The sequence below is a fragment of the Ananas comosus genome, unplaced genomic scaffold (genome assembly GCF_001540865.1).
Source record: "Ananas comosus cultivar F153 unplaced genomic scaffold, ASM154086v1, whole genome shotgun sequence".
NCBI lineage: Eukaryota > Viridiplantae > Streptophyta > Magnoliopsida > Poales > Bromeliaceae > Ananas > Ananas comosus.
The window spans coordinates 62,925-89,074 of NW_017893388.1; the positions used below are offsets into that span (position 1 = coordinate 62,925).

Consider the following 26,150-nt stretch of genomic DNA (forward strand, 5'->3'; position numbering starts at 1 on the left):
CTAATTCTATACACATACACATACACATACACATAACACACACACACACACACACACACACACACATATATATATATATAGAGTGCGTCTGGTATGCTTTTGGAAGCACGGAGCGCTCCGTGCTTCCAAGTTGTTTTCGATGTTGGGACTTTCAAATCGACAATCAGCTCCGTTAGACTTGATCTAGAATATTTTAAGTATCTAGAAAATAAATTTTGCGATTTTTCGATATTATTTACTAGCGATCGAAAGATTCAAATCAATATTTTTAATGGTTAATATATATCGTTTAAAGTTTAACAATGTCAGAAGTATTCAAATCAGATGAAATGTTTTTGATAGAAATTTTTGTTTACCTATTTGATTGCTAGTCAATATAGTCTTTGATCGAAAATTTTAGTGCTATATCATTATTTAGCACTAAAATTTTCGATCAGAGATATTGGACTTGCCCAGTAAATAGCTACAAGAAACTTTCTATCAAAATTTTATCTAATTTGATACTTCTACACCTGTTAAAATGAATTGATATTATTCCTTTATAAGTTTAACGGTGTAAAAATATCCAAATTATATAAAATTTTGATAGAAAATTCTTTATACCATATAAAACAAGATCAATAACTTTGATCTAAAATTTTAATGTCATATCATCATATTTTGTAAGATTTTTATTTTCAGCCGTTGATTTTGAGCCACTTCGATCACTAGGGAAATGATATCGAAAAATCGCAAAATTTATTTTCTAGATACTTCAAATACTCTAGATCAAGTCTAACGAAGCTGATCGTCGATTCGAAAGTCCGAACATCGAAAACAAAGTGGAAGCACGAAGCCCTTCGTGCTTCCATAAGCATCCTAGCCGCACTCTATATATATATATAGAGCCGCACTCTATATATATATATAGAGTGAGGCTACTATGCTATCGGAAGCACGGAGCCTTCCGTGCTTCCAGCTTGTTTTCGATGTTGCTACTTTCGAATCGTCGATCGGCTTCATTAAACTTGATCTAGAGTATTTGGAGTACCTAGAAAATAAATTTTATTATTTTTCGATATCATTTGCCTAGTGATCAAATAGGTTCAAAATCAATAAATTTCAATGGCCGTAGTGAGCCGTTTGCAAGTTTAACGGTATAGAAATATCCAAATCACGTGAAATTTTGATAGAAAATTCTTTATACTATATAAAACAAGATCAATATCTTTAATTTAAAATTTTAATGTCATATTATTACATTTTGTATGATTTTTATTTGCAGCCGTTGATTTTGAGCCCCTTCATTCACTAGGGAAATGATATCGAAAAATCATAAAATTTATTTTCTAGGTACTTCAAATACGCTAGATCAAGTCTAACGGATTAATTGTTCGATTTGGAAGTTCCATTATCTGGGCCGTTCGTACTCCTGAATAAGCACACAAGTCTACTCTATATATATATATGTGAGAGTCCAGCTATAGGTGCCTTGTAAAAGCACAAGCATTTTGGGTGTCTTGTAAGTTTTTACTGTTAAGATTCATATCCTCGGATCATTTACAACATCTAGCATTATACTATTCAACCAACCACCCACTCAACCTTAGAGGGCCTACTATCAACCTAACCGTAACTACTTTCATCCTAACCACATTTTTTCATCTGAACGGTCGAAAATTTATGAGTACAAAGAGCTCTATACTCATATGAGTATAGTAGTTCCAGCCTATATAGAGTAGGGCTTCTTATGAGTATAGAGTCCTTCATACTCATAAGTTGTTTTCGATGTTGGAGATTTTGAATTGACGATCCACTCCATTAAATGTGATCTAGAGTATTTGAAACTTCTAGAAAATAAATTTTGTAATTTTTCGAAATCATAATAAAGTCCATCAAGCAGGCATAAAATGAACGGTCAAAATCGAACAACATCCTAAAAATGGATGATCGGATCCTACAATTTAAAATTGGAGTTATTAATCTTTACCTAGGTAGTGAATAGAATTTTCTATCAAAAATTCAACCGATTCTGATTCTTTTACACCGTTAAACTAGCAAGTGTCCCATACCGGCCGTTAAAAGTTGTCAATTTTGCGAAATTTCGATCGTAAGGTAAATGATGTCAAAAAATTATAAAATTTGATTTCTAGAAGTTTTAAATGCTCTAAATAACGTTTAACGGTATGGATCGTCGATTCGGAAGTTCTATCATCGAAAACAACTTAAGTACGAGGGCGATCGTACTCATAAGAGTATAGTAGCTGGACTCTCTCTCTCTCTCTCTCTCTCTCTTTCTCTCTTTCTATATATATATATATATAAAACTAGGTTAGAATACTATTAATAGCATCAAGCTATTGGTGCTATTAGTATTTTAGCCCTTGGATTGAAAAAGGTGTGGTTAGGATGATGTGGGCCCCCTAGGGTTGAGTGAGTGGCGGGTTGAATAATATAATCTAACGGGTAAAAATAATCACAGAATTAAATCTAACGGTAGAAAACTAGATAGCACCAAATCCTTGGTGCTATCGATAGTATCCAGCTGGACTATATATATAAATATATATATATATATATTTAGAGCAAGGATGAAGGGTGCGCCCTGTGCCGATACCGTCCCCAAGAGGGCGGCCGGGCACGGGTACGGGGTCTCACCCACTCGGTGTGCATGCAGCACCCCTGCGTTAGCGAGTAGGAGGCATGTGCTATCTATCGGCACGCAATGCGTTGCCAAAAATCAGTGTCGGCACGCAATGCGTGCCTGTGCGTAGAGGTCATGTGTATCTATCTCGGCCCACGCAAGAGCTGACAAGTGTCGGCACGCAAGCTGTGCCGTGTGCCGTACCGTGCAGGCACATAAAGGCACGCACCCCGCTTGCCGAGACAATTTAAAACCTTGATACAGAGTCGACTACGGTATATACTCTTATGAGTACGATCGCTCTCGTACTCATAAGTTGTTTTCAATGATGGAGCTTCCGAATCGATGATCCGCACTGTTAAACATTATCTAGAGTATTTAAAACTTCTAGAAATCTAATTTTATAATTTTTCGATATCAATTACCTTACGATCAAAAGCTCACAAAATTGACAATTTTTAACGGTCGGTATGAGATATTTGCTAGTTTAACGGTGTAAAAGAATCGGAATAGGTTGAATTTTTGATAGAAAATTCTATTCACTACCTAAATAAAGATCAATAACTCTGATCTTAAATTGAAGGATCCGATCATTCATTTTTAAGATGTTGTTCAATTTTGACCGTTAATTTTATACCCGCTAGATGGACTTTATAATGATTTCGAAAAATTACAAAATTTATTTTCTAGAAGTTTCAAATACTCTAGATCATGCTTAACGGTATGGATCGTCGATTTGAAAATCCCAACATCGAAAACAACTTATGAGTACAAAGGGCTTTATACTCATAAGAGTATAGTAGCCCTACCTCTCTCTCTCTCTCTCTCTCTCTCTCTTTATATATATATAATAATATATATTTATTAGAGTCCGACTACTATACTCTTATGAGTACGATCGCCCTCGTACTTAAGTCGTTTTCAATGATAGAGCTTCCGAATCGACAATCCATACCGTTAAACATTATCCAAAATATTTAAAACTTTTAGAAATCAAATTTTATAATTTTTCGATATCATTTACCTTATGATCAAAAGTTCACAAAATTGACAACTTTTAACGGCCGGTATGGGATGCTTACTAGTTTAGCGGTGTAAAAGAATTGGAATAGGTTGAATTTTTAATAGAAAATTGTATTCACTATCTAGATAAAGATCAATAACTCCGATCTTAAATTGAAAGATCCGATCATCCATTTTTAGGACGTCGTTCGATTTTGACCGTTCAGTTTATGCCCGCTTGATGGACGTTATTATGATTTCGAAAAATTACAAAATTTATTTTCTAGAAGTTTCAAATACTTTAAATCATATTTAACGGAGTGAATCGTCGATTCCAAAGCTCTATCATCGAAAACAACTTATGAGTACGAAGGGCCCTATACTCATAAGAAGCCCTACTCTATATATATATATACATATGTATATGTACATATATGCATATACATATGTATATGTATATGTATATATATCCAGCTCAGCTCTATATATATATATATATAGTTGAGCTAGAATACTATTGGTAGCAAACCGGCACTTTTGCCACCCATTTGTTTTCGATGATAGAGCCTCCAAATTGATGATCGACACCATTGAACATGATCTATACTATTTGAAGTATTTAGAAATCAAATTTCATACATTTTCGATATTGTTCTCTAATCCATCGAGTGGACACAAAAATGAACGGCTGAAATTGAATATTCTTTAAAAAATGATGCTAGGAGTCTTGTAATCAAGATCAAGAGTATAGATCTTATTTTAAATAGTTTTAAGAATTTTCTAACAAAAATTTAATTGATTTGGATATCTTTACGCCGTTAAACGAAAAAACGCCTCATATCGACCATTAAAACTATAAATTTTGAAACCCTTTGATCATTAGGCAAATGATGTAAAAAAGATTTAAAATTTGATTTCTAAACACTTCAAGTGGTATAGATCATGTTCAACGATGCCGATCGTCGATTTGGAAGCTCCATCATAAAAAACAAATGGGTGGCAAAAGTGCCGGTTTGCTATCGATAGTATCCCAGCCGGACCATATATATATATAGCTAGGCTCCTATGCTTTCGAAAGTACGGGGGCCTCCGTACTTGTAAGTTGTTTTCGATGATGGAACGTCCGATTCGGCGATCGGTTCCGTTAGACATGATCTACACTATTGGAACTATCTAGAAACCAAATTTCATAATTTTTTGACTTCGTTTGCCTAGTGAACGAGTAGCCTCAAAATGAACGGCTGAAAATAAAAATCTCATAAAAAACAATGATAAATGACTCAAATTTCAAATCGGAAGTATTGATCTTGCTATTGACGTTAAGTAGAATTTTCTATTAAATTTTCATGTAATTTGCATACTTCTACACCGTTGAACTTAAAAACGTGCCGCATCGGCCATTAAAATAGTCATTTTTGAGACCTTTTGATCGCTTAGTAAATGATGTCAAAAAATTATAAAATTTGGTTTCTAGATAGTTCCAATAGGGTAGATTATACCCAACGGAGCCGATCGTCGAATCGGATGTCTTATCATCGAAAACAACTTACAAGCACGGAGGTCCCCGTACTTTCGAAAGTATAGTAGACGCACTCTCTCTCATCTCTTCTATATATATATATATATTTATTTATTTATTTATAGAGCTAGGCTAGTATACTATTGGCAGCACGGAGGCCTCCGTGCTGCCAAGTTGTTTTCAATGATGCGGCTTCCAAATCGACGATCTGCTCCGTTAGACTTGATCTACACTATTAAAAGTATTTGAAAACTAAATTTTATAATTTTTCAGCATCATTTACCTATCAAACAAGTAGTCTAAAAATGAATGGCTGAAAATAAAAATCTCATAAAAAATGATGATAAAAGACTTAAATTTAAGATCAGAGGTACTGATCTTACTCTAAATAGTGAAAATAATTTTTAATAAAAATTTCATCAGATTTGGATTGTTTTACACCGTTAAATTCACAAACGCATCACATTTATCATTGAAATTGTCAATTTGAGACCTTTTGATCACTAGTCAAATGATCCCGGAAAATTATGAAATTTAGTTTCCAAATGCTTTCAATAGTATAGATCAAGTTTAATGGAGCCGATCGTCGATTTGGAAGCCGCATCATTGAAAACAACTTGGTAGCACAGAGGCCTCCGTGCTACCGATGGTATACCAACCTAGCTCTCTCTCTCTCTCTCTCTCTCTCTCTCTCTAGTAGTATATATAATATAAAGGGGCAATTGTCTATATATTCCTGAAAAGTTTCCGGCTTTCTTATTTACCCCTCTTAGGAGGCTAATATTGAAAATATCCTTCTTATATTCCAAGTTTTTCTAATATACTCCTGGAGTTAAGTTCCGTCAGTGAGCTGCTGTTATCTCTGAAAAATTATCATTTTGCCCATTCCAATATACCCTTGTACCGTACCTTCATATAACAAATACTTTTCTTATTTACTCTTCAAATATTAATTAATTAATTAAGCACAGCCAGATGAACGGATGAGATCGATCGCAGCTAAACCAATCTTGGTGGCTAGAGGCATAGTTAGTTAATTCGGATTCGGCAAAAATTCGGTACGGATAAAATTCGGATAAAATTCGTCTTTTAATTTTTAAATTCGTAGAAAAATACGGCTAAAAAACGGATTCGGCAATTATTCGGATACGTGATTTATACAGGTATTATACGTTCACCAATTAAAAATTCGGGATAAAAAATTCGGCTATATAATAAATATATAATAATTAATATACTATATATATTATTATTATAATTTTTATATATAGATTAAATATATTTAAAATTAAAATTATAATAAATATATATTAATAATATATAAGAGTTATGTATTTAAAAATATTAATAAACTTAGATTTGTGCAGATCAAAGGACTAATTTATTCCAATTAATCTCAGATATTAACTATTCCACCCTAATTAACTCTCCCAATTAACTCTTCCACCCTAATTAACTCTTCCAATTAACTCTTCCACCATAATTAACTCTCTCAATTAACTCTCCCAATAAACTCTCCTAATTGACCCTCGTACAGCACCCCTCCTCGTCCCCTTCCTCCGGCACTGACAGCACCCACCTTGACCACCGTCGCCACTCCAAACCTTGAGGGTGGCGACCCATGAGGCGATATTGGTGATCGGAGGTGCTGTTCCCAACAGAGGTAGAGACGAAGAACGGGTTTCTCAGCAACGAAGAAGGCGTCCACGGCGATGGTGTCGAGGTGGAAGGCACGATGATGCTACCGGTGGTGAGGGAGACGATGTCGACCCACTCACAGCGATGTCGAATGTGACGAGAAGGAGGAGGAGGAGGACAACGAGATCTGCACGAATCGTTGCGGCCCTCTTGCTCCCGGCGCCGGCAAAGGCGGCGGCGGAGGAGGAGGACGATGAGAGCGGCGACTCGCGGGCCTTTTTTTTGTGCGAATGAGGCGAGGCTTCTTGGGGACGAAGGTGGAGGCGGAGGAGCCGGTGCCGAGGTTGGCGGTGGTGGTGAGCTGCTGGCGCTCGCGGCGGCGGGCGGTAGGGACCCAAGTTGGGGGAGAGAGAGGATAAGTTGGGAGAGAAAGAGAGGATAATTTAAGAAATAGTTTAATAAGGTAAGGACGAAATAGGTATTTTAATTAGGTTTTAACTCTGGTATACATTTAACCCATGTTTAACTCGAGTTAAACTAACAGAGGATAATTGCGGGGGTATTTTGAAATAACGGTGGAACATATGAGAGGCATTTTAGAAAGGAAAAAAAAAGGGTAGATCGGATATTTTCAGACGCATGAGGAGTATATAGACAATTATCCCATATTTATTTTAATTTTTAAAAATTTATATTTTAGATATAGCATGCTGAATCATTTTTACTATATTCGAAAAATTATAATTTTAATCTTAAAAATCATGAGGGTGGCCGTGATACTACTCTGTTAGAAAATTAGGCCTCTTTTTATCTTTGTTTTAGGCCTCTTTTTATCATACTTATTTTTTATTTGGATTAATTATAGAAAATTTCTTATGAATAATTTTTTTTCACTTTGTCACCCCTCAACATTTCAAGTTGTTGTATATAGCTCCCCTCCGTTAGGGTTCCATCACTATTATGTCTGTTTCTTATTATTTATGCCGAAAATACCTTCAAAATAACATAAATATATTAAAAAATTATTTTTTTATAAAAGAAATAAGGATAATTTGGTTATTTTGCCCTCTTTATTAATGCCGTACCCTTTGAAAATATATTTGAAATTTTAAGAGGGCAAAATGTAAATTTTTGAAAGTTAAAGAGGAAAAGTGAAAAAGTAGGTATTTACAAGAAGTTTTCTGTATTTTACCCTTTTATTTTCTTAAATAAAATTTTTACATAAAAAATATAGGAGCAGATAATGGATTAATTCCAATACTACTCATATAAAATGTTTATTTAACAATAAAAAGTTTAAAAATTAGAAACAATTTTTTTTTAGCTTCTAATTTTTTTTAAAAATAAATTTGTCATCTATCACTTAAAAGATGTATTGCAAACTAATCAATTATGATAATAAGAGAAAAATTCTTTCGGTAGTATATAAAATTATGTATTATTAGTGTTATAAACAGTAAAAAAAGAGACAACGATACCAAACGGGACCTCAGTATAATAATTCACAAAGGAAGAAGATTCTGAATTATTATTATTATTTTTTTCAATAGCATTGGATATGTTGCCCTTGATTTTGCTGCGGAAAGAAGCGGTTGGGGTTATACTAGAAGCAAACGAAAACTGTCGATTTTGTGATTTTTTTATTACTATATAAATAATTTTTAAAATTCATGAAATTTAGTTTTTAGACACTTTAAATATTCTGGATCAACTTTAACGATTCCGATAATTGATTCGATATTTCTATCATCTAAAACAACTTAGGAGGACAAAGGTCTCCGTCCTCCTAACAGTTCTGATCATCAGTTTGTGTTTACTTTTATTCTTTTAAAAAAGTTTTTTTTTTTTTTCTCTCTTTCATTTTTGTGGTATATATATGAATCCGAATTGGATCAAGTGTTTTGTAGGCTTCCCAATTCGATAGAATCACTAGATATTAAAACATAAGTTTTCTTTTACTATTTTTATGAAAAGTTTTTATGAGATGTCTAGAAATATATAACAAGAATAGGATTTTTGCAATCGCAGTTTTAGTTGAATAATAAGCCATTCTCTCACCATAATGAGGCCTACTTTAAATTGGCATGTTAATTGTTTTCATCAAAAGTGGACAGGAATAAAGTGATTTTCGGCTATAAATACTCATTTCTGTTATTTCGTTCGCTTTAAACTATGTTCGACCATGACTCAATTTTTCTACAGTGACATTCTTGACTTTAATTTGCCTGGTAGTGAGTCAATTGCAAAAAGAGGCGAAAAAAAAAGAATAAAAAAATTAACTTTTCCTCACACTCTAGTATGGTAATGTCGAAATTTTCGGTGAGACAAGCAGAAAGGTTAGGAGGATTTCAGTTCCGAAAGGTAATGACTTTCCATCAAATAAATAGCAGTGAAAGAACATCGATCACGTCAATGAAAAGTTATTTTCAATTTGAAACCGACAAACAAATGGACTCTAAAAAGTGCATTAGTTTCGTTCGGACAAAATGGATTAGGCTTATAATTAGGTATTCTCTTGAAAATGAATGCAATGATCCATCACAAACAAAGGATTAATTGTTAAAGCTAGGACATGGTGTAGTTTTATTACGTTTTTATTGTTGTATTCGGCCCCATAGTTAGTTAATTCGGATTTGGCAAAAATTCGGTACGGATATATTATGCATAAAATTCGTTTTCTAATTTTTAAATTCGTTGAAAAAGTTCGGCTTAAAAAACGGATCGGTATAAAATATAAAATAATCTATATTTAAACATATAAATTTTTTATTCAGGTTTTTAATAATTTGGGAATAATTCGCGAAATTATTCGCGAATTAATTCGGCTTTGCCCAAAAATTCGTGAATAATTTCGGTTTCTTTGGAAAAAAATTTATAAACGGACCGTTTAATTCAGGATTTTCAATAATTCGCGGAATGATTCGCGAATAATTCGCGGATTAACTAACAAAGTTCGGCCCTAGTAGGACAAAGCCCATAGAGCTTATTTCTTATTCTATTGGATTTCAACTAAGATTGGGCCGGGCTAGCGTGGCTCGGGTTGTATCAATCCCTAATGGAATCCATGATACAACACAGAGTACATAAGAGAATATTTTTTAAAAAAATGCCAATTGTAGAGGTAAATATCTTACATCCTATCATTCGTATAATTTAAGCACTCTTTTTAAATTTTCAGCAATTTAAAAGAAAATTGATAAGATAAGTAAGTAAATCTGGACTTTTCAGAGCCTGAGGTGTAGGATGTACACTTTTGTTACAGGTGTATAGTTAGCATTGCTCCAACTTGTAGGCGTGGCTAGATCGATCCCATTTTTAACTATACAAACTTTTCGATTCATCTCAAATTCTTGTGTCTGGTATAGTTTCTGAATCATCTCCACTGCTTAATGGACTCAGATGTTTACTTCTGCTGTAAGTTGAAGGTTGTTTGTGGAATTTTAGTGACAAAATTTTTGGTGCAGTCATATCTAGTAAGGCTTAAAAGATTTTTATTAAAAAAAAATCTTTTAATAAATTGAAAATTTACTCTAATACTTTTCCGTATAATGTACAGAAACTAAAATAAGATTCTGTCGTATGCTTCAATTTAGAAACTTTCCTTCTATTGCAGAGAAAAACACCGAAGAGATAATATTTCTCGATAGAACACCATTCAATTCACACTTCATTAAGAAGTTTTAGATAAAGCACATTAAATTTGAATTCGACTCTGGGGAAGTGCAAGCTAGAAAAACTTGAAAAGCTCTAATAATTGTATTCACTTATATAAACCGCTGTAAATAATTATTCGATAACACAGGAAGTTCACATCATCGCATGCATCATTTACTATCTTTTAACTATTTGATTAATTAACCATTTGGGTAATATTAGTGATGTTACATTAATCGAACAGGAACTCAGATGATTAGTTACAAAATTTTAAAAATTTGGATAAAACATTTGTAAGTAGATAAAAATTTAGATTGTTCTCCTGCATTTATAATCCTCAACTTAAACACACACACACACATATGAGTGACTCTTCTTAATTTCAACTACACTCTGACCCTCTCTCTTGTTCGCAATGATCTCAAACTCTTTTAACACTTTTGCTTTTCTCCTCGGGTCTGACACCATCCCCCCTTCCACTCCTCCTTTAGAAACAGCCATCATGCATCTCCTGACTCAATCAAACTCTCTCTCAAACTCTCTCTCTCTCTCTCTCTCTCTCCCTCTCTCTCTCTCTCTCACACCGCATGGGATTGGATTGGGAGGGAGCACTACGTGACATTAATTCATTAAAGGCTTGAAGGAAAAGATCACCAGCCCATGCATTGGGAAATGCATCATCTACATCAACTTATAAAAAGCTTACTTCAAAGTAGCCAAGGGGACAAGGAAGTTGCTATACTAGGACTGCAGTTAAGTGGGGTCATGTGATGTTACCACATGGAACAAATGTTGTGTGAGGGCCTTAATGTTGTTGATCTGTGGCCATTATATTCAGCTCTAATAACTAAGCTTTGTGTTAAAGATTATTTTCAAGTTATTTTTTATTAGATTGATTTGTTTAGTAATACAGTATCAGCGCTAGTCGTAATAAGTCACTTCAGTTCCGATACTTTATGAATTCATTTTCCTCCACTTTAATTTTATTAATGATACAAATTTTTTGTCCATTGTCTCTTCGATATATATATAGACCGGCCGGCACTGATCAACGTAAGTAATATAGTCTACTTGGCTACAATGCTATTGGGTTATGATGAAATTATAGTTAAGACTATTTGTAGATCATCTTCTATGCATTAATTTCTTCAAAAATGTGATACAAAAATTGATCCTAAGTTCCTCCTCTTTGAAAAGATATAATATTTAATTTCCTCCACCTGTTAATGATACAAATTATATTTTTGTATGTTGTGTCTACCATACATCTCTAGTTAGTATACACGCGACATGATTTATTTGATATCCCCCTTGGATGTGAGGGAGAGTTTAAGAGTACTACTTTTTGACCATTTTTTATCAACTAAAACTCTCTTCTCTTTAAAAACTAGAGAGTTAAATGTGTGGCAATAGAAAATGATTTCAAAGGCACAATGCTATATCCATTGCTAGTGTATGCCATACATTGCTACTGTAAATATGAGAGAAAGTATTCTGGTGTACATATCCAACAAATTTAAGTGTAGTAACTTGATTGTTCCATATAATTAATGGAGGATAAACATATTTTGTATGCTATTAGATTCACTCTCCTTAAACATCACCTTTAGGCCACCTGATTGTCCAGTACAAGAGTATAGGCTACTAGAAATTAAGCAATGCATTAATATTTTGTACTTACTATTCCTCTCATATTTGGGCTCAGTGAAACTTAAAATTAGGACTATTTGCCCACATACTATGTTAATTAATCAACTTTTTGGAAAAGTTTAAACTTCCAAAATTGTGCTTTACTGTTCTATATTTGCTTAATAACAACACTTAACTTTATCAATTCTAGTAGCCCCTCTAGCTGTCCGAGCGAAAGTGATATTATACGTTTAAGTATTCACAACTTTGTTTTATCTAGGCATAAACTACGAAGTTGATTTGATAATTGATGTGTTTCACATTGCTAGATAGGTCCAAAACATGCATGCTTATTAAGGAAATATGACACATGCAACAATAATAATGTGGTAGAATGTAAAGAACAATCTACGCGCTGGTTGATTAATCCACCAAACTAATTTACTGAAATATCCCTCTTAATTAGTTTATTGTGCTTGCTTTATTGTGCATACAGATTCCTCTAACAAGCTAACTATAATGTATATTAATCGTGAAATCAACTTAATTTCCAAGTTATTTGGATGCTTGAGAGTTGAGGGGGCTAAAGAACATAAAATAAAGAAGAGAAATTAAAAGTAGTATATACAGTATCTCTCCTATTGCATTGGGTATACATGTTAGAAAGGAAAAGAAAAATTAAAAGTTGTTATGCCAGTTTAAGGAGAGAAAAGAAAATAAATAATCATTTTACTGTCATTTTTCCGTATATTATGCCTACAATAGAACTTTTAGAGTCAAACATTATTAATCATATCATTCTTTGATCTCCATGTATAGTAATTAAATATAGTAGCTAGGTTCAATCACAAGGAATATCATTTTCGTAACGATTCCAAGAATCCTCACAAAATGAGTCCAAAATATCAACAACCTCAGTACCAAAATATCAATAGACATTTCCCGAGTTTTATTCGCTACTACATGAATGTTGATGAAATAAATTGCAAGAAAACTAATTAACTTATCCAGTACTGAAATAGTAATTCAAGAATAATCTAGTGAATTATTCTGAAAATTGATAAAGAAACAATAAGTTCCCAAAAAAATTAGATAGATAATTCTTGATAATTCTTAAAGTTAGTTTAAAAATGGTTCTTGTTTTCATCACATTTCTTGTGCAAGATAAAGTGGAGTCCTCCTGATGTGTCCTCCCTCAATTATATCCATATATTGCTAAAGTATTATATATTCACAATTATTTTTCCTTTCCACTCAAAAGATAGACAAAAATAAAGTATTGTTGATATATATAGTTGATTTTTATCTCCCTAGATATCTAGTATTATGCATTTATGTTTTATTAGCAAAACTACTAATGAACATTTCTCTATGATAGCAATCTTGGAAGTAAACTCTAATGTAAATTTATATATTGAAGCTCAAACTTTGTCAAGTTTGCAAATTAAGTCAATATGTATGCTAAATAATGCTATGGTTTGCTGTTAAACTTCCAACATAATATAAAACAATCTTTAGATTGAGTTCGAAATTATATATTACTACTATACCTGAAACCAAGCTAAATCTTATTTCACATTGCTTCGAAGTGCCAACACTTTCTTGGCCCATCAACTAAGAAAATGTACTCAACAAGCATATCATAATAATCAATCCTTCGCATGCATGAATAATCTAAGGTTGTTATGAATTACTTAAGGTGCATAGTTTTGATGGACTACAATAAGATGTAACATAAATATAATTAATTATACCTACCTAATTCAGTCGATTGATCTATACAGTGCAATATAGCTTTTACAAGGATATTTTGAATCATGATTAATTACAGAAAACAGAAACATCTACTAGTACATTTAAAACTTATTGTGGAAAAAATGAAGTCATAATTCAAACTTAATAGACCAATTTTAGGAAATGAAACCAATTAAAACAATTGAGAGAAGCAAGCATCATTTAATTCCTCCATAGATGGAGCCATATATAGATCGATCATCATTAATTGTTCTTGAATCTTACAAGAATATTCTAGAAATGATATTTTTTAGATAAATCTACATGCATGGTATTTCAAGTTAATGGTAAAATATATACCCCCTCACATGAAGCACATAATTAGTAGTGGATATCTATCATTCCTTTCCAAACATAGAGTTGCGAAACAAGAAAAATAAAACAAAGCAAAAGAAAAAAAAAGGAAAAAAACACAAAGGAACATAATTGAGTACATGATCTGGAGATCGCAAATTAATTTTTTATGTGTACCCAAGTCTAAGCTCTAAATCCACATCGTCCTCCAAATCGTTGCACATTGTGACCTCCATGTCCAATCCCACAACCTCTTCCTTTGCACCACCATTTTTCTCAACCATGAGATCTTTCGACCGTCCTGCTCCGAATAATTCCTTCGCCACTTCGACGGGACTCAGCTCGTCGCGATTCGAGCACCGAGGTTCCGAAGAAGACACCCGCGGGAACGAGAGCGGAGAGAGCAAGGACGAAAACGTGTAGGTTGCTGGGCAGAACTTGGCATCAATGTTGGTGGTGGAATTAGGAGGTGGTGCAAGGTTGAGGTTTGGAATGTTAGGTTTACTGCCATCATGAAGGTGAAGGTTAGGACTAGGGTTAGGGTTAGGGTTAGGAATTGAGGTATCCCATGGTGGAGATTGCCTCAACCTAGCCCTATCTCTTCTGTGCACATTCATGTGGCCTCCAAGGGCTTGAGCTGATCTAAATTCTCTCTTGCAAAAGCTACAGGTGTATGACCTTGGAGGCCATGAGAGACCTCCTAAGAAGCCACCATAAAGAGGGTCTACCCCTTCTCTTCCTACTTGGTTATACCTCCAGAGCTCATTGTTAGCTCTAGAGCTTCTACCAAATCTATCCATGGATATGCTTCTCTACTGTGAACTCAAACCTTGAGAGGAACCAGTGCTAGCACTTGAACCTTTAAGGGGACCAACAACTAGATGACCAACTTTCTAAATACGTTGGAAGTTGTAACTAAAGAAGATGTCAAGTACTTAGTGCTCACTCACCTGAGCAGTACAATCATCATAACATGTATAAACTCTCTCTCTCTCTCTCTCTCTCTCTCTCTCTCTCTCTCTGTGTCTGTCTCAATTATTGCATGGACTGAGACCACTAGATTAGGGTTTCTGAAACTCAAAAAAACCTGGAGATCTTAGTGTACTGTGATCTACAATTAATAAAAAAGTTGAATATCAAAATTTTCATATTCTCCTCACTCATGAAAAAGAAGAACAAAGTTTTTCAGTCTCATGGGTTTTGCAACAAGCTACCAAATGCACGCCAAAGTAAAAGGTTTGGAAATATCATGAATTTTGATATGTGAACCATTTATGGTTATGAAACAATCATTTTTCTCAAAAATATTAAGCTACTAAAGAATAATTCGTTTTTAATCATTTATATTCTCTTTTCTCCCTCATATTAGGCCAGATTTTGACCACAAGCCCAACAAGTCGATTTCTTGTCAATGATTGGATATTGATCACTACGATTAAACCCTTGTTGGATTTGAAATCAATTAAAAGTTTGCTTTGACACCATATATATATATGGCACAACAACTTTTCTTGCATCTCCGCATTATTAAAAAAATGAAACAGCTGTTATTTTCTAAACAAATTAAGTTATCAAAGAACGGTGTGTCCAAGACGAGAACTTAAATTAAATAGGAGAAAATTAAATAAGACTAGGATCCTAACGAGACATAAAAATCTTTTGATAGAATTCAGAGCCTCATGCTCTAATACCAAGTTAAATTTTGTGAAACAACTGTTGTACTCCATGAGTTCAAGTTAGTAAACAATGATATTTTTATATTTTTATATTTAATGCTCCCCATAATTCAACATGATAATATAGCAGGATGTTCTGAATTCGTTTTTTACTGGCTAAAATTTTTGGAGAATAACAACTGTATTATTATATAATTTAACACGCATTCCATAGACCATGGTCCATGCAATAATAACTCTCTCTCTCTCTCTCTCTCTCTCTCTCTCTCTCTCTCTCTCTCTCTCTCTCTCATGTACATAAAACTCATAAGTAGTGTTGTGTATATAGCTCTCGATCTGACGGAGGAGTAATGGGGGACACAGGAGTGCCCATCAAGTTGTGACCCCGAAACTGAAAATCCCATTCGCGGTACCTCCCTGCAAATGTCCCTTACCATAAGAGGCTAAAGCTTAGCAAATGCGGCAACCTGGGTGCTGTCACCTTATACCCCACTTTGCTCTTCTCGTCAACTGCATCTTCCAACTCGATCACCCTTAACTCTTCAGGGTTCTGCACGTGAGAGAGGAATGGGCACTTGATCATGAGATAGCTAGCTAGGTACATATATTTATTGGAACATTATACAAAATTAAAACATATGAATGAATGATAATGATATATATATGACCCTAACATTAGTTTGATGCCGATCGATCGGATATATATATATAGCTAGAGCATGTATGTATACACGGTCCCACTAGCTTCTTCGGCAACAGTAGTTGTTTGCAAACAAGATAAAATATTGTCTCATATATGTCCTACAGTCAAGAGATTCATCATTAAGTGAGATTTCAAAAGCTCTAGCTTGGCGTTGCTTCTACCTTTTCTGGCGAAAAGAATTTGTCGAAAGAGCTAGTTTTAGTATAATCTCTCTTCTAAACGTTTTAGCAAAGTAATACTTTCTACATCGGCGATAAAAGCAGAAGCTCTAATTCAAATTCGTTTGCAGAAAAAAGGGTATAGCATTACTCAAACAATACAAACTAACAAATTTCCGGAAAAGTTCGAACAGGCCTTTAGGTTTAGGCTAATATTTGATGGTTAGATATAGACTAGCACTTTAACATGGAAAGATCATGAGGGTCCTTTGATAAGATATCTTCAGTCCAAATGGAGTTTAATTTACATGTATATTTGTAGCTAGTTCAAGTTCTAGCCAGTAGTAAGGACACTTGGTAAGTGAAGTAGCATGAATTTGGAGGGACAGCACTTACTCCTCACAGTCATGACACAAATGAAGTGAAACACTGCATTGAATTCTTATTGTTTATGATTGATCACAAGTTGAACTTGAATTTGTGGATCTTAATTTGGTTTAGCTGGGCCTTGCATTAGAGCCTATATATTAGGCGTTAAATATTGTAGGGTGCAATATTGTTTAATAAAGTAATATTTAAATAGCACTGTTGAGAGAAACACTAGATTATAATATGTTTTTCTACAGCAAAATCAAACAAGTTTGTAACAAAAATATATCTTGCGTGGCTTATTTATCTAATTCACAACAATTTCTCTTGAACACACATTAATTGAGTTGTCTAAATTAATTCTTTTCGCATGTCGTACTAAATAAGTTCTTTCTGCAGAATATAATAAGGGCACCTAAAATCTACTTGAGCTTTCTATAAAGGAGGAGATATATATGTATATATATGTATGCTCATCTACTCACAAACTATGTAGATAGCAACTTATTAATTTGCTTGCGAGATTGAATCAAATGGAGCATTGGATTCAAGTTACAAACTAAGACTCCAAAGAACCACGCACCTTACCTCTCGCACAGTAGCTAGCTAGAGTTAACTTGTGATTTAGAGGTGCAAAAAAGACCCACGTGGGACAAAGGGATCCCACCAAACCCTAGCTAGCCTTAGATTTGGGAGACAAAGATACCCAATTGCATGAACCCCTTGTTTGCTAAATGGAGCTCTACCTTTAATATTGATTGCATGGCCAAAGCTGCAGATGTTACCCAGCAGAGATGACCAGTCCTTTGCTTCTCACTCACTCCAACTCAAATTAGTCTTTGCATTTTACAACCATCCTTTGGTACCCCTCTCACTGAGCCACTCCTAAAGCCCAAAAAAACCATACCAACTTTGTGAGTCATGAGTTTGACATGAAATCTCACCAGGGTTTCTTTGAAGTTCTTATGATCTACAGGGATTTTTGATTGTCTACAGGGAATCTAACTTTGATGAGGCATCTAGCTAGAGGGGGGCAGAGCCACAAGGCTCATGATTGGTGGAGGTGTCACTTCCTACTATGAACACATTCCATCAATCTATCTCATCACAAGAAATATTAACTTGGTTTAAAAAAGAGAAGAAGAGAGAGAAGTCATAATTAAGCACCAAGTCTCTCAAGTCATTCAGCTTGAGGGACATAGCTCAGTGGATTGTATACCATAAGAAGGTATTGCTTTTCATTGGTGGGGTGGGGTGAGGGGATAGGGTTGTGTCAAGAATATTAGCACTAGCAGGGAAAGAAGGGAAAAGGGAGGCAAAAGCACTTGTACACCATGCATCATTATTAGTAGCTAGGGATGAATATTTTGACCAGTCTAGCTAGTTGGAATCAAACGCTTTGTGTTAAAGACCATTTCTACTTAATTTGTATCTTATTAATTAGATCAATATTTTGTATAAGATGGTATTGAGCATTAATTACCACTTCTACACCCTCTCATGAGATGGATATTGCCTTTCTTATTGGTGCACCTCGCAAAGTTTATTTAGGATCTGTTTGGCTCAGCAGCCGGAGAAATAATTTTTGCATAATTAATTTTAGTTTGAAAAATTAATTTTGGTTATAAGCTGTAGAGCGTTGGCTGAGTTTAGATGCAAAGCAATTTTTTTGAAGTAATTTTGTAAAACTGTTTTGGCAAAAAAATTTTATTATTTGCAAATAATAAATTTTTTACTAAATTTTAAATTATTTAAATTTAAATTTTGAAAGTTTAAATTTAAATCTAAACAAAATTTAAAATTTTAATATTCTAATTTTAAAAATAAAAAGTAAAACTTAAAAATTAAAACATTTCCATTTAAAATATAAAATATAAAATATAAATTTTAAATTTTAAATTTCAAATTTCAATTTAAAATCTAATTTTAAATTTTAAATTTTTAAATTTGAAAGAATTTTAAACTTTGACAAGTCAACATATAAAACTTAAAATATAAAATATAAAGAGGCAATTGCTTATATACCTCTGAAAAGTTTCTGATTTTCTAATTTACCCCTCTTAGCAGGTTAATATTGAAAATACTCTTTTTACATTCCAACCTATTAGCAATATACTCCAAGAGTTAAATTCTATTAATAAACTGTTAGCAATAGCTGTGATCTCTATAAAATTACTATTTTACCCTTTCAAATATACCTTTCTACCATCACCAATTTTTCTTATTTGCCCTTAAGTTAGGGCTACAAAAAGTATTTTGATTTTTGGTCTTTTCAAATAATTCCTTCTACCATCACCAACATTTCTTATTTGTCTTTAAATTAAGGGCAAAAGAGGCATTTTGATTTTTTTAAACTCTGGTAGATAACTAGTTTACGTTTAATCTAAGTTAACTTAACGGGTGGCAACTGTAGAGGTATTTTGGAATAACGGAGGAACATATGAGGGTTATATTGGAAAGAAAAAAAAAAAGTAGGGATAAATGAAATATTTTCGAAGTTTCGAAGGGTATATGAGCAATTATCTCAAATATAAAATATAAAAAATTAAATTTTGAATTTTAAAATTTAAAATTTGAAATTTGCAAATGAAAAATATATTTTCAAATTTAAATTATAAATTTTCAAAATTTAAATTTTATCTTAAATTTAAAATTTAAAATTTAAAAGTTGAATTTTGAAATTTAATATCTAAATTTAAAATTTAAAATTTGAGTCCAAAATTAGAATCAAATTTTAGAAAGCAGTTTTAGCATTTTTTTGTCCTGGGTCTCAAAAATCTGAAAACTGATTCTAAAAATCAGAATCAAATTTTGAAAAAGACATTACCAAACTCTCTATTGAAGGAAAAATCACTTTTCACCCTAAAATTAGTTCTCAAAATCTAGACCAAACATCCACTTATTTTATCTCTACTATGCACTTAGAGTTGGGTATTACGACATATATATTATTAAATAAATTTCTATTAAATCATTCTTTTATGTAGTATCATCAAAAACAAATCTTGATGTGCTAAAATTAATCTCGATTCGATTTTTGATGCATATATCTCATATAGATAACATAGTATCAGAGCCAGTCTTAAGCTGGTCCTATTCTTTCGAATTGTCTTGCATATAATTTTGTCTATTAACTTTTTTTTTCTCGTTCGTAGAGGTCAAGTCACAGTGCGCACTGTGACTTGACCTCTACGAAAGCACACTACGTTCGGCCGCTTGACTCTAACCAAACTTGGACGGATGGTTTTGGTTGGCCTTTGGCTTCAACTGAAGGACCCTAAATATCTGAGATTTCAGCATGGATCTCTAGCTAGATAGCTAAAATACCAGGCTAATGTAGCTACCTAGTGCCACTTCTACTACTTTCCTATTGATCGACTAGAACTATGCTATCATACTTTTATTGTGAACAAAGGAACTACTACTACTTTGGATTGCCTGAATATTTAATTGATACGTTGTTGTTGTTGTGGAAGAAGGTAGTGTCTCTCCTAATTTAGAATCACCTCAATAATTGGTATGTTGTTGTTGCTAAGAAAGAAGGTGCATGTCTCTATTCGCCTGGGTTGTATTTACAGGCTTAGCGCCCCGGAACTCGAATCTCATTTGAAAACTGAATCATGATGATTTCGGCCGAAATCCCGTTTGATAACTGACTTCGATAATATCGGCTGAATCTCGAAAGTATCATAATGCCCTCACATTCTCCCCCACATTATCTGATATGAGATTATTAGTGTGTCACATATTTTTTCCGTTTTAGGTCTTGACGTGCGTTCTCGTGAGCTGAATCACACGCATAGCCTAAGATCACTAGGCAATGTGAGGTGACCATACACTTGCAGCCAATAAATCAGCTCTCATACCAACTATAGTGACTCAACACACTAGCACTAATAACTCGTTGTGTTCAAACCATCAGTTCTGGTGTGTCTGTCATATATAAGCCTCTCACACTCTCTCACCTTATCCGATATTAGACTATTAGGGTGCCACAATTCATCAGGCTGCTGAGATCTCTCATTACTCGATCCTATTCATCGGACGGCTAAAGTATTGCACAAGCACAATACTACTAAAAGAAAGAGAGTTTGAAAGTAGGTCTATCACATTTTAATTTGTTCTGTTGATAACAATCTCAATCCTCCAATTTTCTCCCTATTGTTAGCTAACGCAGCGTTAATTCAAGTTCTCAATCAGCAGCTGATCTCGCCCAGTCTAAACTAAGCCCGTCATGGCATCAAATAATATCCCTCCGAACCCTTTCATGCGATCAACCCTGCATATATGCATTGAGTGTATAAGAGAAGCTAGGCAATGCAAATTTCACATTCAATTTCATCGGAACTGTCCTTTTACTCTTCGACTTCCTCGTACTCGAGATACGATATGTTGTTCTTTTTCGTTGTCCAGCGTTCGAAGTACCTTGGCCATTCATCTGTATGCTCATAGAACTGCTCATATTGAGCAACCTGGAGACCGAGCTACATAAAAGAGGTTTGGGAACTTAAACTAACTCTTTTGAAATGAACCCAGAGTTGAAATTGCAATCTTTGACGGCCAGTTTTTTGTGTCCAACCTCGGATAACTCCGAATCGCATTGTACCGCCCCAATAGTTCAACATCGGGTGGGATATTGATTTCGATCAGTTTATATGAGGGCTACACGTAACTGAGCTTAAGCATTTTGAGCCGGTAGTTTGAGTCCAACGAGTTATTATTGTTAGCGGGTCGGGTCGTTGCAATTGGTATTAGAGCCGAATACCAACCAGAAGTGTATGTGTAGTAATCCTCATATAGATATATATATATATCATAATATATATATATATAATGCCACGCTGCCCCCATGCATGTATTCATGCTTATCTACAAATTAGGTGGGCATTGCCTAATCTTTCTACTTCTCTCTTTGTTCAACCGAAGCAAAGAGCTCGGAGGAGGTAGCCGCGAGCACGAGTTTGACGCCGACGACGCGCCGCGAAGCCGTTCGAGGGTACGGTTGGGATTGTAGCGTTGCGAGGAAACTAGGCGAGGATGTGTTTTCGCCGTTCTCGACGCCGCGTCGATGTCCGATTAGCCTTTGAGGTGAGTGTTCCGTTGCACTGCTTCAAGTATTATCATTTCGAGCTTGGTGCTGATTTGCAGAATTTCCAGCGTCGACCGTCGGTATTTCAGTTCGTACTCGGCGTAGGAGCGTCGGTTTTCGACGGGACTTGGTTTGTTGGATTCGGAACTTCGAGAGGAATCCACGAAGCCCTTACTTGCTGGATTTGGTAAAGATTTGCTAGGTCGAAATTTCGCTCTTCTCTGTTACTGTTTTTGAGGCAGAAATAATGCTTATTGTCGGATTCGCCGTGTAGAGTTTGGCGGGAGCTTGACTTCGGGCCTTGGGAGGTTTTCGGACGTTTCGGCAGGTTGTTCCGCAGCCGAGGGGAGTTCCGTGCTGCCAGGGATTAGCGAGCGAGGTGGGTTACATCGGTTTATTCCTAAGTATAGTATTAGTCGACATGTATGATTTGTAGTTGTATAAATCATGTGTAGCTCTATCTCATTGATTATATCTTGGATAAATACGATTTGAGAACATGATTAATAAATATGAATATACATGTTGGACTTGGATTTGACTTAGGAGAAAACGCGATAACGATCGGCATATGTTAACTACCTGATTTAGCCCTAGGGACCGTGGTATGATTTTATACGGTTTCAGTATCATCATAGTGAGTATTCCAGGTAGTTTAGATTTCAGTTACACTCGTGCTGGGATGCCGAGTGTATTTTTACAGTAGCGTTCAGGCTGTTCCGGACTGTTGGGTGCCGTCGGGGTTGACGGTGTACCCGGTTCGCCGTTTTGGCGTCAGATTGTGCCGAGGGCACGTTACTAGTTGGTTGTTAGACCAGTGTGAGTCGGTTACTTGACTTTGTCTTGTTAGAGCCTGTTTGAGCTCGACAGAGACACGTTGCATACTCGGTTGAGTAGCTCCCACGAGTGCCACTCCGGAGGCGGGCGTAGTGCTTTTGCGTTGGTGTCGCTCATGCCGGTTGGACTTGCTCTCCACGGACCAGTAGTGTAGAGGTAGCTGATTGTCACAACTGGGCAGGGACGGGTGTGTTCACAGTCCCAGGGACGGGTATGCTTACAGTCCCGATTGGATTGGGTCAGATTTGACATTTCCTACAGTTGGTTAGTGTAGAGCATGATAGTGTAGTGATTCATAGCGGTAGATTTCATTCCTGCATTTACTATTATCCTGGCTCCCTTCTGTAGACTTAGTAGGTGAACCGATGTTGTTTAGGGCGGCACCCACTGAGGACTACCTGTTTTTACAGTAGTTCTCACGCCCTGTTGTTACCCCTGTTTTGCAGAGCCCCAGGTTTCGGCTGCTGCACTCTCCGAGACGGATCGAGGCAAGGGCGTCGCGAGTTAGAGCCCTACCCGACGAGCAGAGCTAGAGGCACCCCTACTGCAGGTAGACGTTTTGATTTTCGGGTTCATGTACATAGTATACTTAACTCGCCAGTGCGAGTAGCTCTGTATTTTGGATTTTGGACTATGTATGTGAAACTCAGTTTGTTTAGCTTCTGTTTACTTTAGCAGCTCTATACTACTGTTTGTAGTATTGTATGATTTACAGGTACAGCTGTCGCTTCGTATACAGGAAAAATTTCTTTGTATACGGCGGATCTGTCGGCGTGCCCGGGGAACGTGTAATCCGGGGCGTGACAGTAATATATATATATAGTTGAGCTAGAATACTATTGGTAGCAAACCGGCACTTTTGCCACCCATTTGTTTTCGATGATAGAGCCTCCAAATTGATGATCGACACCATTGAACATGATCTATACTATTTGAAGTATTTAGAAATCAAATTTCATACATTTTCGATATTGTTCTCTAATCCATCGAGTGGACACAAAAATGAACGGCTGAAATTGAATATTCTTTAAAAAATGATGCTAGGAGTCTTGTAATCAAGATCAAGAGTATAGATCTTATTTTAAATAGTTTTAAGAATTTTCTAACAAAAATTTAATTGATTTGGATATCTTTACGCCGTTAAACGAAAAAACGCCTCATATCGACCATTAAAACTATAAATTTTGAAACCCTTTGATCATTAGGCAAATGATGTAAAAAAGATTTAAAATTTGATTTCTAAACACTTCAAGTGGTATAGATCATGTTCAACGATGCCGATCGTCGATTTGGAAGCTCCATCATAAAAAACAAATGGGTGGCAAAAGTGCCGGTTTGCTATCGATAGTATTCTAGCTCAACTCTATATATATATATATATATAGAACTAGGCTACTATACTATCGGTAGCACGGAGCGCTCCGTGCTACCAAATTGTTTTCGATGATGCGGCTTCCAAATCGACGATCGGCTCCGTTAGACTTGATCTGTACTATTGAAAGTATTTAGAAACTAAATTTCATAATTTTTCGATATCATTTACCTATCAAACAAGTAGTCTAAAATTGAACGGCTGAAAATAAAAATCTCATGAAAAATAATGATAAAAGATTTAAATTCAAGATCAGATATACTGATCTTACTCTAAATAGTGGAAAGAATTTTCTATAAAATTTTCATCGCATTTGGATTATTTTACACCGTTAAACTGACAAACACACCACATTGGCCATTAAAATTGTCAATTTTGAGATCTTTTGATCACTAGTCAAATGATGTCGAAAAAATTTGAAATTTAGTTTCCAAATACTTTCAATAGTGTAGATCAAGTCTAACGGAGCCGATCGTCGATTTGAAAGCCGCATCATCGAAAACAACTTGGTAGCACGGAGCGCTCCGTGCTACCGATAGCATAGTAGCCGGACTCATATATACTATATATATATATACCAGGTGGCTCTAATGCAAAAAGATATATATATATAAAGAGCTAAGCTGGTATACTATTGGTAGCACGGAGGCCGCCGTGCTACCAAGTTGTTTTCAATGGATGCGGCTTCCAAATCAACGATCGGCTCCATTAGACTTGATTTACACTATTGAAAATATTTGGAAACTAAATTTCATAATTTTTCGGCATCATTTGACTAGTGATCAAAAGGTCTCAAAATTGACAATTTTAATGGTAGATGTGATGCGTTTGTGAATTTAACGGTGTAAAACAATCCAAATCTGATAAAATTTTTGTAGAAAATTCTTTTCACTATTTAGAGTAAGATCAGTTTCTCTGATCTTAAATTCAAGTCTTTTATCATCATTTTTTATGAGATTTTTATTTTTAGCCGTTTATTTTTAGACTACTCATTTGATAGGTAAATGATGCCGGAAAACCATGAAATTTAGTTTCAAAATGCATTCAATAGTATAGATCAAGTCTAACGGAGCCGATCGGTGATTTGGAAGCCGCATCATTGAAAACAACTTGGTAGCACGGAGGCCTCCGTGCTACCGATAGTATACCAGCCTAACTCTCTCTCTCTATAGCAGAGAAAGCTAAGCTGGTATACTATCGGTAGCACGGAGGCCTCCGTGCTACCAAGTTGTTTTCAGTGATGCGGCTTCCAAATCGACGATCGGTTCCGTTAGACTTGATCTACACTATTCAAAGTATTTGGAAACTAAATTTCATACTTTTTTCGGCATCAATTACCTATCAAAACGAGTAGTCTAAAAATTAACGACTGAAAATAAAAATTTCATAAAAAGTGATGATAAAAGACTTGAATTTAAGATCAGAGATACTGATCTTACTCTAAGTAGTGAAAAAAATTTTCTATAAAAATTTCATCAAATTTGGATTGTTTTACACCGTTAAATTCACAAAAGCATCAAATCTACCATTAAAATTATCAATTTTGAGACCTTTTGATCACTAGCCAAATAATGTCGAAAAATTATGAAATTTAGTTTCCAAATACTTTTAAATAGTGTAGATCAAGTCTAACGGAGCCGATCGTCGATTTGAAAGCCGCATCATTGAAAACAACTTAGTAGCACGGAGCGCTCCGTGCTACCGATAGTATAGTAGCCGGACTCTACTATATATAATATATATATATATATTCTAAAGAGGGCTTGGGATGAGAGCCTAAAGGGTAAACTTAA

At 34.9% G+C, this 26,150-nt stretch overlaps 1 long non-coding RNA gene and 1 pseudogene across 1 annotated transcript; one reads left to right on the top strand and one right to left on the bottom strand.

Annotated features, from left to right (window-relative positions):
* LOC109705872 overlaps positions 1-14,770 on the bottom strand; it is a 33,710-nt pseudogene extending 18,940 nt beyond the window's left edge.
* Positions 14,771-21,938: 7,168 nt separating this feature from the next.
* On the top strand, positions 21,939-23,488 carry LOC109705871. The gene is made up of 4 exons (XR_002214950.1): positions 21,939-22,147; positions 22,217-22,335; positions 22,423-22,527; positions 23,432-23,488. It is a non-coding gene; the product is annotated as an uncharacterized LOC109705871 (long non-coding RNA).
* Positions 23,489-26,150: the final 2,662 nt, after the last annotated feature.